Consider the following 18,407-nt stretch of genomic DNA (forward strand, 5'->3'; position numbering starts at 1 on the left):
AAGACATTTATAATATATTAATGCGCTCAATAATTCTGCAGCAAACTGAAGTTAAAGATAAAGCACTCCGTCTTCAGGCCACAAGTGACCCATCGTGACCATCCGACTGCCGTGTCATCCTCAGATGAGGTTGCGGATAGGATGTATGTAATAGTACTCTCTCCTTCTTCAGGCCACGAGTGGCCTACCGGGACCATCGGAGGATGCGAACAGGAGGGGCGTGTGGTCAGCACACCGCTCTCCCGGTCGTTACGATGGTATTCTTTGACCGGAGCCGCTACTATTCGGTCAAGTAGCTCCTCAATTGGCATCACGAGGCTGAGTGCACCCCGAAAAATGGCAACAGCACATGGCGGCTGGATGGTCACCCATCCAAATGCCGGCCACGCCCGACAGCGCTTAACTTCGGTGATCTCACGGGAACCGGTGTATCCACTGGGGCAAGGCCGTTGCCGGAAGTTAAAGATACTGGTACGTAATTTTACGAGTTTCAAATGGTTCAAATGGCTCTGAGCACTATGGGACTTAACATCTGTGGTCATCAGTCCCCTAGAATTTAGAACTACTTAAACCTAACTAACCTAAGGACATCACACACATCCACGCCCGAGGCAGGATTCGAACCTGCGACCGTAGCGGTCACGTGGTTCCAGACTGAATCGCCTAGAACCGCACGGCCACACCGGCCGGCTTTACGAGTTTATTTCTGTAGCTTTCTTATATACAGGCGTCACTTTATAACGCATCTATGTAATTTCAGACGATAAAACGTGAATGCTTTTCATTATGATCGTAGTGACTAACATTACGTCGCATATCGTAAGTAAAGTTCACAGTAAATGTCTTATATGTAGTTAATGAAATTACTTATCTTACAATAGCAATAGTTGTCGAAGAGACGATATTTTATTTCAGGAGTAATCATTGTATATGCCTGGATCCATTCTCGTAACAGACTGGAACACGCTTTCATACTTCGTCTTGCAGTTTATTCCAATTTTTACATAAAAAAGCATCTTGACAAAATAACTCGAATTGTTAAAGAAACACTCACAAGGAAGTTAACAGAAAAAGGCTTGAGACAAACGACTGACTACATCTTTCGCGTACTAAAACTCTATAACAGCTTAGATAAAGAACTAACTTAACTGCACTGACTTGTACCAACTGAGAAGGAACCTAACTAAATAACTTCTGATGCGCTTTGTGCTAGTTTATATGACCTATAGGGCGCTAGAACTTAATAGAACAGCAATCTTCTTGTAGGTTTTACAGATTTTAAAACAGAAGTTGATTAAAATTTATTTACAGATTTTCTGAAGTTTTCATTTTACCTTAATTTCAATTTTGCTTTCGAAATTTTGGGAGTGATATGTTTGTGCAACATTTGTTTACATTCTTATTTTCAAGTATTTTTCTTTAGACAAATTGTTTGTGACAAAATTAACTTCATATTTGGATTTAGTAGGTATTTAATTAAACAGCAACTAATAAAGTTTTTGATCAGTAACCTTCCAAACTAAATTTACTATTTTATCAAGTCTACATACTCCTCATTAAGTGTATTAAAAGAAAAGATATCAAGCATAATTTGCTTCAATATCATCCATTTTTATCTTTTATCATTTTTTCCTGTTTGAAAGGAAATGGTGTAACTTTGATTTTGAAGTGATATGTTTACTATTGTGCAAACCCACGGCTGATGGAAGTATTCAAGTTAATTATTGTCATGCTAAAATAATACTGACATTGTGTACATCGAACTGTATCGTCTGTCTGAAGGGTAAAAACTTATCGTAAATTATAAATCTGAAATTGTATCACATTTTACGAAACAAAGATGGCATCAGTGAGCTCATTTCGTGAATTTCACCTAATTCCTGGTACCGTACAACTTCCGATTTTTTTTCTATTCGCTTGGGGCTGTGCCCAGGGCGATAGATTCGCGATAAATGCAAGCTAAATAAGGGACTGATGTTGAAGAGTACTCTCTGTAAAAACTTGTTGGGATTTCATTTGGAAGTGGAAACATTTTTATTTTCAGTTCTTTCAGATGCATTTCAGCGGCAAGAAATCGTATTTATGTGTTTTCAACACGGGAGTTTTGTGCGGTGGTCAAATGTTGCTGTGTCTGTATAATATTCCTGTGTGAATGATTTCTTAAAGATGATATTCAGAACATCTGTTTTCCTTTTGCTGTCGTCTATTGCCACACCAGACGAGTCTATGAGTGGCTGAACAGACGCGCTCAGCGATTTTACGTAGCACCAGAATTCTTTAAGATTCTGTGCCAGATCTTTCACCAACTTATGAGGGTGTAAGTTGTATGCTTCGTGTATCGATCTCTTTCCTGGACTGAGCGCTACAAAGGTATCACAAGTAATGGAGTATCAGACTACATAGAACTGTGGCCTGCGAATATTTGTTCCACATACAACTTGAAATGCCGTGTCTACGTGCCGTAATCGGTCGTGGATACCTGATGATGGATAAATTCCGGAACGTGTCGTATGAGCAATAAAGTCATTCCTTGGCTGATGAATGACTTCTACCATTGCGAATCAGTCAGCCTGCGACTGTCTCTTAGTTCACTGTCACTGAAGCAAGCTGTAAGTTGATATCCACCTACGTCAGATCGACGTCTGCTCAAGTGTCCCTTCACTCTGCAACGTAGGTACTTACAAGATGATGAAAAAGCAGCGTTGATGAAAACAGCACCTAATATCTACAATTACTGAGGCCGCGTAAATCTCGTTATGATTGTTCCTGTAAATATTCATAATAAATTTTCGGGTGGAGTCCTGATCTTCATTGAAGGTTCGGAAATGTGTAAAAGTAGGTTTCATACTGTAACAAAACTTACTGCAAAAACGGCGGTCACGGATTAACAAGGCTGAATGCAGAACTACAGATTGGTTTAATATCTAGTTTGACTTCGGATAACAAATGGAAAAGAAATGTTTTTCGTGTAATATAAATGCAAACTTACAATTTTCGGATTTTTCCCTTTACTTCTACTGTGTAACCTTGCTTATTGGCAAATTCCATGATTCCAGGCCAAAGAGAAGTACTCTAAAGGTTTTGATGAGTAAGTTTCCGAGTGTCAAAGTATGTGATATAAATAGTGAAATCTTTTTTTTGCATTGACTTTGAAACTAACGTTTATTGTACTACCAAGGGACCGTAGACCTTAGTGTGTGACATAAATTTCGAGTTGATACGTGCAGCCGTCCCTGAGAAACAGTGGTCTCGAGAGACAGACGGACGGGCAGACAGTCTGACAACAAATGACAAAAAAATTGGTTTCTTGTGATCTAATTATAAATTTACAGTTTTAGGATTTTTCCTTTGGTTGTGATGTGAAACCTTACTTCTCCCCAAATTTCATGATTCTAGACTAACGGAAAGTACCGTATAGATTTCGATGGTTGAGTTGACAAGTATTAAAATATGTAACATAAATTGCCTTACCTTTTGATTTCATCGACTTAGTAGCTTATATTTTCTACAGCGCCAGGAAACCGTAGACCTCAGTATGTGTCATAAATTTCAGCTTGATACTTCTACCTGCTCTTGAGAAAAAGGGTTTTGAATAGTCGGACAGACAGACGGACAGATTGCGAGCGTTACACCAGTGCAGCAGGCCGGGAAAGGACGGTATAAGGAATATTGGCGTCTTTCAACCGTAGTTGGGTCCCGAACATCTACAGGGTAAGATGTGTTTTGGTCGGCTCTTTGATTTCGTAACGGTGTATTTCCCCCTTTTGTCAACAGCAGCATCATTTATTTTACTACTTTGTTTGTGATACTGCTCTAACCAGTTCTAATACATATCGACGCATGCCGAATCGCAAACCCTTTGCTAAGCCACTGGGTCAGTTATAAGTCTTTGACGAGTCGGTTCGCTCTCAGTCACTAGTATTCGTTGGCTGCTTTCAAGCCATGCAGCTTTCCTGTTCGACGACAGTTAGCCATTACATCTACGTACTGCTTCCAATCTGATCCTTTTGTATGCTGTAGAGGTACTTTCGAGGTCACATGTTGTTCTGATGAAGTACCCTTTGTTTACCGGAGAGCCATGTTGATGACCACATATAACGATGCACAGGAAATCCAGTAAGATCAATGCAATTTCTATTCATTGCTGAAGTACAGTTTTCGGCGTGAGGTTAGCTGGCTTCGATTACTATTACTGCTCCGTACACTAGTATTCGGTCGCGTGTTTCTACGTAGTGAAACAGGTGCGAAGCGGTTGAAAATTCGTAATGGCCTGGCAGGTTACTGCATTACTTACAGCTTCATTTCATTCCGTTCTGTCCTAAAGCATCCACGTTAGCTCTTTATGGAATGCAAGATTACTTCTTGTGTTGATCATCCTACATTACATATCCGACGAGGTTGTCTTGGTTTTTGGGTGGGAGCGCAGATTAAATTAATCCTACCAAGTTGTTAGCTGTGTTAGTTATCTTTGAAAGTCAGTTTATCTAACACTGTAAGTACGTATTTATTTACTAGAAACATATTTCCCAGTATACTTTCGTTAATTGAAGTGTCGGGCTCGTGAGCTGCCATCTTGGAACTCAAATATGCTGTTCACAGTCAGCTTAGTAAATCGCCACCGAACTCCAGAATCGGCACTGAGAATCATAAATAGCGATCAGTAAAAGCTCTGTGCATGCTAATTAGCTTTGAGGAACAGAGATAAGGTAAGATAAAGTTACGTATGATGTGTTGCTGGAAGATGATTTTGGAATTGTGGTTCCACTGCTTCACTGAATTACTATGATAATACGTCAAACAGGAAGTCAACCTCGTACTGAATGATCTTGCTCGACGCTGTAAATGAATGGATAACATACATATTGTAAGTATGTTGCAGTAGCGGAGCTGTGGTCATGTGGGTCCAATGGGCCCTTTTTTCTCCTTATATACATAGATTGGCCACTTAATCTAGCGTCCTTATGTAAACAAACCATTCCTTTGTGCTCTTAAGCTACATACACACATCAAAAAAAGTTTTGCATCACCTCGGTTCCGAGGTGTACTGAAAATTGGAATAGAGATCAGCATAAACCTCATTTCCACCTACTTTATTGCTGATGGAAACCACACATTGCATGTTGTACCACCATACAGCGAGACCTCTAATACCCAGCAGCACGTCCTCTTCCATTGATGCATACCTGTATACGTCGTGGCATACTATCCAAAAGTTCATCAAGGCACTATTGGTCTATATTGTCCCCTCCTCAACGGCGATTCGGCGTAGATCCCTTAGAGTGGTTGGTGGGTCACGTCGTCCATAAACAGCCCTTTTGAATCAATCCCAGGCACGTTCGATAGGGTTCATGTCTGGAGAAAATGCTGGCCACTCTAGTCGAGCGATGTCGTTATCCTGAAGGAAGTCATTCACAAGATGTGCATGATCGGGGCGCGAATTGTCGTCCACGAAGACGAATGCCTAGCCAATCTGCTGCCGATATGGTTGCACTATCGGTCGGACGATGGCATTCACGTATCGTACAGCCGTTACGGCGCCTTCCGTGACCACCAGCGGCGTACGTCAGCCACACATAATGCCACCGCAAAATAGCAGGGAACCTCCACCTTGCTGCACTTGCTGGACAGTGTGTCTAAGGCGTTCAGCCTGACCGGGTTGCCTCCAAACACGTCTCCGACGATCGTCTGGTTAAAGGCATCTGCAACACTCATCAGTGAAGAGAACCTGATGTCAACCCTGATCGGGTCCATTCGCCATATTGTTGGGCCCATCTGTACCGCTCTGCAAAGATGGACCTCTTGCAAGTTGCAAAGATGGACCTCGCCATGGATGTCGGGAGTGAAGCTGTGCATCGTGCAGCCTATTGTGCAGAGTTGGAATGGCAACACGACGTCCTGTGGCTCCACGAAAAGCTTTATTCAACACGGTGGCGTTGCTGTCAGGGTTCCTCCGAGCCATAATCCGTAGGTAGCGGTCATCCACTGCAGTAGTAGCCCTTGGGCGGTCTGAGCGAGGCATGTCATCGACAGTTCCTGTCTCTCTGTACCTTCATGTCCGAACAACATCGCTTTGGTTCACTGCGAGACGCCTGGACACTTCCCTTGTTGAGAGCCCTTCCTGGCACAAAGTAACAATGCGGACGCGATCGAACCGCAGTATTGTCCGTCTAGGCATGGTTGAACTACAGACACGAGCCGTGTACCTCCTTCCTGGTGGAATGACTGGAACTGATCGGCCGTCGGATCCCCTCCGTCCAACAGGCGCTGCCCATCCATGGTTGTTTACATCTTTGTGCAGGTTTAGTGACATCTCTGAACAGTCAAAGTGACTGTGTCTGTGATGCAATATCCACAGTCAACGTCTATCTTCAGGAGTTCTGGGAACTGGGGTGCTGAAAAACTTTTTTGATGTTTGTACATTCACAAAAAGCCTAATTTATGACCCTTATGTAAACATACCATTTGCATATGCTCATAATTCTGTTTGTATAAGTTTCATTTAGGACCAGGTGCTCTTGGCCTTATCTTAATAGCCGTAATATATGATACAAAGAATGACTGCATGCCCCCCACCCCTCTCCCTTCCTCCAGACCTGTTGGGTGATAAGAGGTGGCGCGCGGGATTAGCCGAGCGGTCTGAGGCGCTGCAGTCATGGACTGTGCTACTGGTCCCGGCAGAGGTTCGAGTCCTCCCTCGGGCATGGGTGTGTGTGTTTGTCCTTAGGATAATTTAGGTAAAGTAGTGTGTAAGCTTAGGGACTGATGACCTTACCAGTTAAGTCCCATAAGATTACACACACATTTTTTTACAGGAGGTGGGTTGAGTTACTAGAATTTATGGCGCTATGGCCATCTGTGACGTTTCCCTCACCACTCCAAAATTGTTCTGGCTTACACCCATTAGGGTGTGATACCCATCGTCATGAGATGGACGTGTCATTCACGGCCTGTACACTGGTCAATGTGAAGTGCCGCAGCAGCACCGATCAGCCACCTCCCCCACACAGAAGTAAAAATTGTAATCTAAGTATTATTAATCCATCCGCCTCTCTCATTGCTCATTATTATTCATATAGGTAAGAAACGAAGCTTGCTGTGCTGTCAGGTACCTAGTTTTGGCTACTTTTCAAGGTCATCCACCTACCCACTATTTACCAACGCGGCAGGACTGTAAGTAACTTGTGCTCACACCAGACAGTATTTATTATGAGCAATAGTGATTCCTATATTTGATGCGTAAACAATGGACACCTCAGCTAGGGTATGACAGGAGCGGTCAGGACATCTTTGTTTAACTAACACCACACCATGCAGTGCCCTGCATGCCCCTTTTCTAATACCCAGTGCAGAATCGTCACTTGCCAGCTGCAGCCTTTACCGCTACTCAAGCTGCTGCCTCCACCATTATGTCTCATTCCAGGACTCACAGTGAATCTGATGGAAGTATATGAGCCACACCATGGCCACTCGGTCAGTGCTGCGCTACTGTCATTATAGCTCATGCCCCTATGATCATATGTGAGTGGACATCTGTATAAAGAACTAACACTCACCTCACTTGCTCAGAACAATCGTCCACTATCTTTGAGTCGCCACGAAGGTCACAGGTAGATGCAGCACTATTAATCTACTTTCCCCTGTACCCTCACCAATAATAAATCTTCCAGCAAAGCTACCAGCTTGACATATACAGCAAATGCACCCACAAATTTCGTCTTCCTAATTTTGAAACGCAGTTTACTTATTGCCGTCAGCTCTTCTCTTTCTGTAATTGTTACATCACAATTTGGCACTCATCCAACAGTGTACCCATCTCTGGTTATTTTACTGTCATGGTAAACTCCTTCCCCAACTACAAACCTGACAGGTTCCTGTATCTTATGATACTGGTAGCATTTTATTTTGAGATGACTTGAGGACACACTGGATGATGTCTGTGCCACACATCCAATTGTATTTGGTACTTAGATAACATGGATATAATACCTCGCTCGGTGTGGATGATGTGTTTAAACAAAGTGTAGACATCTTCTATGTACATGCACACTTTAACAAAGTAATGTAATAGCATACACAGCATGATGTACAACTGCCAGCCATCAGTCTGCCAATAGAAAATGATGAGTTGTTGATGTCTAAGCTTCTGTGCTGTAATTTCTCTGATGAAGTCGTGGCTATTCTTTGTGTTTTAACTTCCCTGTTAATATATATCGATTGATCGAGTATTCCACTGCACTAATTTGGGATCTCTCTGTTGTATGGTTATGTAAAATGATTTTTTTCTTAATGAGTACCACTCCTCCGCTGTTCGATCGTGTGTATCGGAGAGTACCGAATTACGTAGGGATCCAAAGCGACGGTGATGGACCTTAGGTACAGAAGAGACTGGAACAGCACATTACGTCCACATGCTAACACCTTTTTATTGGTCTTTTTCAGTGACGCACAAGTACATTACCATGAGGGGTGAGGTACACGTACACACGTGGTTTCCGTTTTCAATTACGGAGTGGAATAGAGTGTGTCCCGACATGTCAGGCCAATAGATGTTCAATGTGGTGACCATCATTTACTGCACACAATTGCAATCTCTGGCGTAATGCATGTCGTGCACGCCGCAGTACATCTGGTGTAATGTCGCCGCAGGCTGCCACAGTACGTTGTTTCATATCCTCTGGGGTTGTAGGCACATCACGGTATGCATTCTCCTTTAACGTACCCCATAGAAAGAAGTCCAGGTGTAAGATCAGGAGAACGGGCTGGCCAATTTATGCGTCCTCCACGTCCTATGAAACGCCAGTCCAACGTGTACCTCACCCCTCATGGTAATGTATCGTACATGTGCGTCAGTGAAAAAGACCAATAAAAAGGTGTTAGCATGTGGACGTAATGTGCTGTTCCAGTCTCTTCTGTACCTAAGGTCCATCACCGTTCCCTTTGGGTCCCTACGTAATTCGGTACTCTCCGATACACACGATCGAACAGCGGAGGAGTGGTACTCAAGCGTCAACTTTAGGTTACAATATCTCCGGATGTAATTAACATTTTACAATGCAACAAACGGCACTGATTACGTATTTGTTTATATGTTCAGATGTGCTAACAAAACTAACGGGGTTCCATTTAAAAAACGTAGGTTTGTGTTAAACATACTTCCGTGCATTTTTGTATGGTTTGTATTAACCAATTACACTAGCCCCTCTCCTCACGTTCGGTCTGTGGAATCGATTCGTCAGTATTTGGTGTGGTTTACGAAATATATCCAGCGGTAATGACAGGTGACTCACCCTGTATACACGGACAGCAGGCTCACTGATGCTACATGCACCATGGTTGTGTCTGACCAGCAGACACTCCTAGCCAGGTGACGCCGCTGGACCGGTTCATATCGACAGTAGGTTGGTGGTCAGAATGTTCTGGTTGATCAATGTACATTCGAATGTGTCAGTCGTCTTCTTTTTATTGTGTCTGAGGATGGTGGTTGATATCTACTGCTGCCGATTCATGTTGATTAACCGATGTACAGCCATGAATGACGAATTCATCTCACTATGATGAGTACCATACACCGATGTGTTGTGGGTGCAGTCCAACAACTATTTTGGAGTGGTGGGAGGAAGTCTTAGGTGTCCATGACATCATAAATTATAGTAATTCAGCCCACCCTCCAATCACCCAGCTGATCTAGAGGAGAGGGGGTTAGCCATTTTTTGTATAATACATTATGATGTTAAGATATAGGTAAGAGCATCTGTTCATAAACTACACTTACATAGACATAGGTTAAGTGCGTATTTGGGATGTTTATATAAGGATCATAAATTTGACTTATGTAAACACCCCATGGGCCAATGTTTTTATCGTTACGTCGTTTGTCAGTTTTTAACCTGTAGTAATACGTACGTGTTCCTGTATGGTGTTCAGAAGAATCAACAGATTCCTAGCGCTATATGTTGTTGATTTTATAATGCTGGGTAACATGTTGCCGTACATGACAACTTCATGTTCTTAAGTTTGTACCATTACCCCACGTAAGTATTTCTACATTCTTAATTTTCTTTATGTTCTGATTTGTAAGTTTACAAGTCAGAACATATATATACACATATATAAAGTTTACAAGTCAGAACATATATATATATATATATTTGTAAGTTTACAAATCAGAACATATATATACATATATATAAAGTTTACAAATCAGAATATATATACACTGCCCATTGAAATTGCTACACCAAGAAGAAATGCAGATGAAAAACGGGTATTCATTGGACACATTGGACAAATATATTAAACTAGAACTGGCATCTGATTACATTTTAACCCAATTTGGGTGCATAGATCTTGAGAAATCAGTACCCAGAACAACCACCTGTGGCCGTAATAACAGTCTTGATACGCCTTGGTATTGAGTCAAACAGAGCTTGGATGGCGTGTACAGGTACAACCGTCCATGCAGCTTCAACACGATACCACAGTTCATGAAGAGTAGTGACTGGCGTATTGTGACGAGCCAGTTGCTCGGCCACCATTGACCACACGTTTTCAGTTGGTGAGAGATCTGCAGAATGCGCTGGCCAGGGCAGCAATCGAACATTTTCTGCATCCAGAAAGGCCCGTACAGGACCTCCAACATGCGGTCGTGCATTATCTTGCTGAAATGTAGGGTTTCGCAGGGATCGAATGAAGGGTAGAGCCACGGGTCGTAGAACATCTGAAATGAAACGTCCACTGTTAAGACTGTACGCCCTTCCAATGTACATTCACCACGATGTCGCCAAACACGGGTGGGACCATCATGATGCTGTAAACAGAACCTGGATTCATACGAAAAAACGACGTTTTGCCATTTGTGCATCCAGGTTCGTCGTTGAGTACACCATCGCAGGCGCTCCTGTCTGTGATGCAGCGTCAAGGGTAACCGCAGCCACGGTCTCCGAGATGATAGTCCATGCTGCTGCAAACGTCGTCGAACTGTTCGTGCAGATGGTTGTTGTCTTACAAACGTCCCCATCTGTTGGACTCAGGGATCGAGACGTGGCTGCACGATCCGTTACAGCCATGCGGATAAGATGCCTGTCATCTCGACTGCTAGTGATACGAAGCCGTTGGGATCCAGCACGGCGTTCCGTATTACCCTCCTGAACCCACCAATTCCATATTCTGCTAATAGTCATTGGATCTCGACCAACGCGACCAGCAATGTCGCGATGCGATAAAACGCAATCGCGATAGGCTACAATCCGACCTTTATCAAAGTCGGAAACGTGATGGTACGCATTTCTCCTCCTTACACGAGGCATCACAACAACGTTTCACCAGGCAACGCCGGTCAACTGCTGTTTGTGTATGAGAAATCGGTTGGAAACTTTCCTCATGTCAGCACGTTGTAGGTGTCGCCACCGACGCCAACCTTGTATGAATGCTCTGAAAAGCTAATCATATGCATATCACAGCATCTTCTTCCTGTAGGTTAAATTTCGCGTATATAGCACGTCACCTTCGTGGTGTAGCAATTTGAATGGCCAGTAGTATATATATATTGGAACTGATTACTTCCAGACCACCTGATGATGACAAACTTTCGAAATTGCAATTGTGAAATATAAACAATAACAATTTCACTTGCAGCCTAAGCGGAATGACAACTTTCAGTTAGTTTTCATCGTGTGTTACCACATCTATTTGTGCGTATTTTCTTTCTGATTTATTTAAATTCTCTAATAATTTACAGGCGAAGTCTTTTTACCCATACACATCACATTCCATGTCACTCGCGAATTTTTCCCAACTGTCTCTCTGTTCTCTACTTTTTAAAGTTTTTGCAGTATTTCTAGCAGCTATATAATGTTGTCTAACTTAATCCGCTTGTAGCTGTCTGCTTATCTCCCAGTGCCTTTACTGTTCCATTGTTCGCTATTCTCAAACAGTTCTTCAGTTTCGTAGTAGTTTGTTTGCCCTGTATTTCATCTGCTGCTCTTTTCATAAAGTTCTTCATCCTCTGTCGTACTTCATTAACATGTTTCTTTGCTTCGTTTTACTACCACATACATGTTTAATCTCTGCTGATAGAGATCTGCTATTGATTTTTCTTTCATTAGTTCAATTCTGTAATTTCCTTCAGTTTATTTTCGAGCACTAATTTTTAATTAGTTTTTGAGCATGTGTAACATTTCCAAAAACTATCTGAGGGTACTGAGCGTAAGTGAAGAGGTTAGCGCGATAGGGGAAGTTGTGGCGGGCCACAACAAAGCAGTCTGAGGACCGATGGCAAAAAAGATGGGTCCAAGAAAAGTCACAGACCCAAACTGAAGAGTCGAAATTATCAAGAAATGAAAAGGGCAGCACTAAACAGAAAAGAGGTTGTGGCGGCAACATAGAGCCTTTGAAAGTCGACGATGATGACGCAAATAATTCAGATGGACCGTTTTAAGGGCACGAAGTATAGACGCAAACAGCGGCACATTCATTCATCTTTTAAAATCAAACCGCCCACACCCGTGACCTTTTTTATGACTGAGCTGAAAACAGCAAAATATTGTCTCCGCCCGCGAATACCGCCGAGGGGTGCTGGTCTCAAAGAAGACACGGAAGCAGCAGACGGTTATTTTCTGCTCTCGCGACCCGCCGCTAAATAGCGCGACCTGTGTTAGGTTACTCGGTTATCAAAAAATCCAATTTCGCAGGCCATCGCGCAGTCTGTAATGAGCGGGAAGTGCGTTCGCGATGAAATTCTGCCGCTTTTACGCGTATTTCCGGCGCGCGCACGCACGCACGCACGTGTGCGGATCAGAGCGGTCTGCTGGGCGATGGATTTACCTGCAGAGAGCGAGAGTAAAACGGATAAAGAGAACCGCTGGAAAAAACTGAAGAACTGTTTGAGAATAGGCGTTCGTGCAGAGCAGATTTAATTCAATGCTTTATCGTAAATTAATACAACACGGCTATTTAAACTGTGATACAGTTGTTAATCAGTCAATAGCACAGTGCGTGTCCAGACTGGTTTGTGAGGTTGATTTGCAGTTTCCCTTTAACACTTGGATTATACAGGGTGATTCAAAAAGAATACCACAACTTTAGGAATTTAAAACTCTGCAACGACAAAAGGCAGAGCTAAGCACTATCTGTCGGCGAATTAAGGGAGCTATTAAGTTTCATTTAGTTGTACATTTGTTCGCCATTTCAGCCAATAAAGTTTTTGGTCCCTTTTTCTTCGAAGGTGCTACTGTAACTGGACTACAGTATCTGGTGATGTTAGAGAATTGGCTGTTCCCTCAGCTCGAACAAGAAGCACAACAATTCATATTTCAGCAGGATGGAGCGCCACCACATTGGCACTTATCTGTCCGTAACTACCTGAACGTCAACTACCCGAGGCGATGGATCGGCCGCCAGGCAGCCCGTGACAGAGCACTTCATCACTGGCCTCCAAGAAGCCCTGATCTTACCCCCTGCGATTTTTTCTTATGGGGGTATGTTAAGGATATGGTGTTTCGGCCACCTCTCCCAGCCACCATTGATGATTTGAAACGAGAAATAACAGTAGCTATCCAAACTGTTACGCCTGATATGCTACAGAGAGTGTGGAACGAGTTGGAGTATCGGGTTGATATTGCTCGTGTGTCTGGAGGGGGCCATATTGAACATCTCTGAACTTGTTTTTGAGTGAAAAAAAACCTTTTTAAATACTCTTTGTAATGATGTATAACAGAAGGTTATATTATGTTTCTTTCATTAAATACACATTTTTAAAGTTGTGGTATTCTTTTTGAATCACCCTGTATTTCAGAGTTATTTTTATACAAGCTGAAAAATACTGACACGAATTATTCACAGTAGAATGGAAAATCAGATAGAAACCCACCTCGGAGAAGATCAGTTTACGCTCCGGAGAAATTAGGAACACACGACGCAATATTGATCCTATGAGTCATCGTAATTAGTTAAATGTGTGACAGGTAATTTGAACCATTCTTTTATCGAAACGATGTGGAACGAGTCAGTTTACAGGAATAGTGTTAACATTAATCAAAACATTCTTTTTTAGTTCCATCCATGCAACTACACTTAAAAGTAGACCATTTTTATTTTCACTGGCTTCCAGTTTTTAATTAGAAATTCATCAATGAAATAGAAGGAGTCGTCCAGAAGAGATGATTTTAAGTTAGATTTAAAACTGCTTCGGTATCTGTCAGATACTTTATGTTATTGGACAAATTATCGACGCTTTTTTGATGGATATTGAACTCCTTTCCGAGCCTCAAATTGTGATGGATTATTTATGAACAATTTCATTAGCAAATATGTGTATCGTGACGGCGTAGTTAAAATGTCTAACTCCTTGAAAAGCAACCTAAATGGCGCCCGTGGCTGTGCACCACATATTACTCTTATAGCTAACTTTCTTCGAGCTCAGTGTAAAGATCTGTTCAAAATACTTGGCATTTTAACTGCTCCGTGTGAATAAACTTACCACTCAGTTGTACACATCAAAATAACATTGGTAATTACTGCACAAAGAGCTCTGTCCATGACCATGGGACAAGAGCAAGACTCAACTTACATTTGCCAAGAAAAAATAAACATAAAACAACATTTCCTACCAAGGAAAAAACTGGACAATAAATTAACAAGACAGATCAAATAAATTGCAAAAACACACTTATTTAAAAAGGCAGCTAAAAAGTACCTGTTATGCAATACATTTTATGCATTGAAGGCTTACTTAGATAAAACAGAGTAGGGGCTTGGTAACAAAAATTTTATACAAATAAATAATAATAATGACTATAAAACATAAAACATTCCACATAACACCTTGACACTACGTTTTTTTTCTTTCTTTTTTTCCATTTCTAGAAAAACTTACCCCCAAGCTATGCATAGCACAATACTAACACCTCTTCCTCTTTCTGAGCTCAACATCTCACTCATTATAGAGGGATGCTGTCTCAGTTTTTCAAGGTAGCAAATGGGAAGCTGCGATACAGAAAATGGCTCAGAGATCGCCAGTGTGCGCGCGCGCGCGCGTGTGTGTGTGTGTGTGTGTGTGTGTGTGTGTGTGTGTGTAGTGACTGAAGTGTTATGAAACAGTGTGCGCAAAGTGTGTGCAGTGACTGATAGTGAGATATGAGTGAACAATGTGGCATTACATTATTTAATAAATTATTTGTAAAAGAAATATTGTATAGCAAGAGTAAATGTAATGATTGTCTCTAACTAGAAGTCTGTAAATGTATGTTTATACGGATTAGCTTGTTTTAAATTGCTCTAAACATGTAAATACTTTGACACGTCCTATATCTTTGTAAAAAGAGATCTGTGGATGAATAAAGCTACTACTACCACTACTACTACAATCAGTATTTTCTTTCTAAATGATGAGTTAACCCAGAAATAGGTTCTGCAAACATGTGCAGAAGGCAAATATTGAATGGACTACAATCTTTGAAACTTTCAAGCTGGTAGGGGCAAAATATAGCAGCGAAAGTTTATTTACAAGTTGTAGAGAAAAGAAAATGCAACTATAATAGTCCAAGGACATGAACAGGAAGCAGTGGTAGAGAAAGGCGTGACTGCGTTGCACCCTATCCTCAATCTTTTTCAATCTGTGCACTGAGAAAGCATTAGAGGAAACCAAGGAGAAGCTTGGGAAGAGAACCAAAATTCTGGGAAAAGATGTAAAAAATCTAAGGTTTGCTGGTGATATTGTAATTCTGTCACAGATGGAAACCGTCTTGGAAGAACAGTTGAATGGAATGGACAGCGTGTTGAAAAGATTACAAGATGAACATCAACAAAAGCAAAACACGGGTAATGGGATGTAGACATATTAAATCAGGCGATGGTGAGGGAACAGATTATGAAATGAGACTCTAAAAGTAATCGATGAGTTTTGCTATTTTTGCAGCAAAATAGCGGATAATGGCTGCAGCAAAGAGAATGCAACATGTATACTGGTAACATCAGTAAAAACGTTTCTGAAAAGAGGAATTGCTTAACCTCCAATATTAAGGTAAGTCTTAGGAGCTGTTTTCTGACTGTTTGTAACCTTGTACAGAAATGAAACGTGGACGATAAACAGTTCGGATGTGAAGAGAATAGAATATTCTGAAAGGTTGTGCTACAGAATAATGTTGAAGGTTAGAAGGAGAGATCGAATAACTAATGAGAGGGTAACTCACGAGGGGAGGCCGCCAATTGTGAAATTCAGATTCGATTGATACTGCGCATAATAAAAGCTCATGGCCAGAGGTGTAATGTGGCAAAGCACCAAGATGCACTTCTCAGCCACTGTCGAGAAAATCGACAGTTAAAAGAAACCGTTGCGGTGAAATACTCTCTACGATTAATAATATTTTCCAGCGTCGTGGCGCAGCGGTAAGCGCGCGGGTTCGTAATCCGAAGGTCGCCGGATCGAATCTCGCGCCATGCAATTTTTTTTTTATAATGAGTTTTTTGTAATTCGTACCAAAGCTCTCCCGTCCGCACTGATTTTCGACGATGTTATAAGTTGCGCTAGGGACCGCATCTACCTTCTTTCGAAGTTAGCAGGCAACTACGCTAGTTATGCGGCGGCTCGTTTCGGCCCATTCAACGTCTGTTCTTCAAGTGTAACGAGCGAGTAACGGAGTTTATATTTCATACCTGCCACAGCAAATTTGTGTTCGTGGGGTCTCTATTCTAATTCGACCGTTTGACTTACGCTATACGTATTCGTTTCGGAATATCGTTTCTACGTCTTCCGTTAACTATACGTGGTTAACATTATGAAGACAATTAATAACATTTGTGAAATACAACTTTGTTTACGGAAAACATAATGATGTTCGAAGTCGCCAGTATATATATATAAGAAATAGTAAAAAAAAAAAAAAAAAAAAAAAAAAAAAAAAAAAAAAAAAAAAAGGTTGCATGGCGCGAGATTCGATCCGGGGACCTTCGGATTACGAACCCGAGCGCTTACCGCTGCACCACGACGCTCTAGAAGGTAATTAATCGTAGAGAGTATTTCACCGTAACGGTTTCTTTTAACTGTCGATTTTCTCGAGAACGGCTGAGAAGTGCATCTTGGTTCTTTGCCACATTACACCTCTGGCCTTTAGCTTTTATTATGCGCAGTATCAATCGAATCTGAATTTCACAATTGGCGGCCTCCCCTTGTCAGTCTAATTGGTGTGAGGTAATGGGCGAGTTGTGGCGCCCTGAAAATATTCTCAAGTTCGGAGTTGGCGCGGCCGTGCTGAAGCCCCTCGGCGGGTCGAGGCCCAGCAGCAGCCACGTGGTGCCTAATGTTAGCTTACTAAGAGGAGCTGCCCCAGCGCGTAGTCCAGCCACGTGGCTGGGAATTCCATAGTGATGTGTCGATGAAGGAGACACGCCGGGAGTGTCAAAGGTGGCGGACTTTGTGAAACCTTAATGGCAGACATTTCACAGTTCGTATAGAAACTAATATGTTGTTGTTGTGGTCTTCAGTCCTGAGACTGGTTTGATGCAGCTCTCTATGCTACCCTATCCTGTGCACGCTTCTTCATCTCCCAGTACCTACTGCAACCTACATCCTTCTGAATCTGCTTAGCGTATTCATCTCTTGGTCTCCCTCTACGATTTTTACCCTCCACGCTGCCCTCCAATGCTAAATTTGTGATCCCTTGATGCCTCAGAACATGTCCTACCAACCGATCCCTTCTTCTGGCCAAGTTGTGCCACAAACTTCTCTTCTCCCCAATCCTATTCAATACCTCCTCATTAGTTACGTGATCTACCCACCTTATCTTCAGCATTCCTCTGTAGCACCACATTTCGAAAGTTTCTATTCTCTTCTTGTCCAAACTAGTTATTGTCCATGTTTCACTTCCATACATAGCTACACTCCATACAAATACTTTCAGAAACGACTTCCTGACACTTAAATCTATACTCGATGTTAACAAATTTCTCTTCTTCAGAAACGATTTCCTTGCCACTGCCAGTCTACATTTTATATCCTCTCTACCTCGACCATCATCAGTTATTTTACTCCCTAAATAGCAAAACTCCTTTACTACTTTAAGTGTCTCATTTCCTAATCTAATCCCCTCAGCATCACCCGACTTTATTTGACTACATTCCATTATCCTCGTTTTGTTTTTGTTGATGTTTATCTTATATCCTCCTTTCAAGACACTGTCCATTCCGTTCAACTGCTCTTCCCAGTCCTTTGCTGTCTCTGACAGAATTACAATGTCATCGGCGAACCTCGAAGTTTTTACTTCTTCTCCATGAATTTTAATACCTACTCCGAATTTTGTTTTGTTTCCTTTACTGCTTGCTCAATATACAGATTGAATAACATCGGGGAGAGGCTACAACCCTGTCTCACTCCTTTCCCAACCACTGCTTCCCTTTCATGCCCCTCTGTAGCA

The 18,407-nt window shown here is 42.0% G+C and overlaps 1 pseudogene; it reads right to left on the reverse strand.

Annotated features, from left to right (window-relative positions):
- Positions 1–337: 337 nt before the first annotated feature.
- LOC124608180 lies at positions 338–454 on the reverse strand (annotated as a pseudogene).
- Between the last annotated feature and the right edge of the window lie 17,953 nt (positions 455–18,407).

The sequence above is a fragment of the Schistocerca americana genome, chromosome 3 (assembly GCF_021461395.2).
Source record: "Schistocerca americana isolate TAMUIC-IGC-003095 chromosome 3, iqSchAmer2.1, whole genome shotgun sequence".
Taxonomy (NCBI): Eukaryota; Metazoa; Arthropoda; class Insecta; order Orthoptera; family Acrididae; genus Schistocerca; species Schistocerca americana.